This window comes from Apis dorsata, unplaced genomic scaffold (genome assembly GCF_000469605.1).
Source record: "Apis dorsata unplaced genomic scaffold, Apis dorsata 1.3 scaffold_365, whole genome shotgun sequence".
NCBI classification, from domain to species: Eukaryota; Metazoa; Arthropoda; class Insecta; order Hymenoptera; family Apidae; genus Apis; species Apis dorsata.
Genome location: NW_006263630.1, coordinates 1,014,697 through 1,016,952, shown reverse-complemented (window position 1 = coordinate 1,016,952; position 2,256 = coordinate 1,014,697).

The following is a 2,256-nucleotide window of genomic DNA, read 5'->3' as shown; positions in this document are numbered from 1 at the left end:
AAAAAAAAAAAAAAAAAAGAAAAAAGAAAAAACGGTGGCCAATACTGCGAACACCCCGTGTATACAGAGCAGTGAGAAACCGCAGGTCGTACAAGTATATTTACCCTCGGTGGAGGGGCGATTGTATAACATGATCAGCACCCGGTGCACGCCTATAACGTTTTGATTATAGGGCACTCGCATTTGACTCCGTTAAACCTGATGCCGGGGATTTGGTTGGAACTCGTGCCGACTTCGAATCGAACCAATCATTGCCAGCCCGTGATATCGAAGTCGCAATGTTCGCGCCCAGCGTTAAACCGCTTACACTAACGAATACGTTATAACCGCGTTGCATTAAGATGCCGCTCGGGTTGAGTAACGAGTCAATCGATATATACGGCCGAGCATATCGTCGCTAATCGAAGCGTCTCCATTTCGATTCCTCCCATTTGATTGCCGAGTTTATTTTATCCTTTACACGCCGTAAAACACCTTACACACCGTGCTTCCTCCTTCGTTCGTTCGCGTTTCGATACAAGGTGATCCAAAAATAAGCGAAAAATGTTATACGAATTTTTATGATGAGCTTCGTAAACTCATGGATAGGATAGATCTATTGTAATTAATCTTCAATTGTGTACTTACAAAGTGGATTATTCGAGAAATATCTGATAATATCGAGACTCGATGTAAAGACACTATTTTAAAATTGACACTATTTTAAAATTAATGGAAATATGATTTTGTATGATATATTTTTTTTTACCTATTATATTTCAATGCCCGAATCCAAGTATGCCTATCGATCAATAGTTCCTCGATGTAACGATTAAAGATTTCTCAAACGGGATTATTTTTTTCCCCAAGATATCGAGATCGATACAAACCGTGACACGGTTTATTTGCGCCCCCTCTACTCGTTTTAATACATCTCGTGGATGATATACGCCGAGTTCGTGCACGAGTAAATAACCCAGGCAGGAAGAAATCTTACGATCGTACGTGTTCTTTCCGCGCAATTATTTATGCGAAAATAGGGCTCCGGTGAAAAATAAAAAACAGCGACGCTGTATCCTGGGCACAGGCTCACAATCGTACAAAAGGTATCGAACTTAATCGTGGATGTCGATCCAGACGCGCATTGGATTTAATTCGAGCGTGAGCTACTACCTGAAACGGTGCACAACCGAGCAGCTAATCAACGTGCCCGTTTTCCCTTCCGTGTGTATTTACAGTACTGTCGATTCCTTCTCAGCCTCGATATTCCTGCTCGTATGCAGCTTTGCACACCAGGCTACGTATACACACAGAGCGTAAATATCCTGCACCGGGTATTTGTACACTTTCCTATACATTTATCGTTTCCTGGCTCGTCTGCGAATTGTAAACCGCTTGATTGTAAACCGTTGTCACGTGTATACACGTCGTGACCCATTTACCCATCTCACTTTTTTTCCTCTTTTAAATTCAACGAAACTGACACGCGACAGTTTGATTCGATCGTGGAATATATATAATTATTGCGTAAAATTATTTTTCTTTTAGTTTAGAAGGTTTTCACGAGAAAGTTCGTCGATCGTATTATTCTGCGAAGAAAGGAAGGGGGATGGAAAAACGATTAAACGAAATAAACGAATATTCTCGGGGAGGATATACATTCACGCAAGAAGATATTTCCGCAGTTGTTCCACGATATGTATTTATGAACGATTCCAGAATGGGTATAGAAACGAAATCATTCGTAATAGTCGATGTGATGGAGTCGAGTAGAGGGCTGATCGAACTCGAGCCTTTGATTATATTCCATTCCACTGTTCTGGATTTCCCTTCAATTTACCAACGGGGGGATTAAGTACGTTTCTCTTCATAATAACGGAACCAGCCAGATGTGCAATTGATAAAAAAAAAAAAAAAAAACGTTCGAGATTACGCGGCGGATAAAGAAGTTTTCAAGAAACTTTATAAGATCTATCTTATAATCTATTTAACGATTCGTATTGACAATAATACGAATGATAATTTAATTATCAATAGCACTTTCATGGATAACGTATCGTTTCAAATGAATCGAGAATCCACGCGATGTTGAACGTTCATTGTACCACCACGCGATCTCTGATTACAATATTAAAACGGAATATCGTAAAATCTGCACGCACACGTGCTCCTCGTGCCAACAAGAGGATTTTCTCCCTCGATCCCTTGGGATCTCTGCCATTTCCCAACGACTTGTTCCGCGTCTCCATTCTTCAGCGACGCGGGTAGGCAAGAACG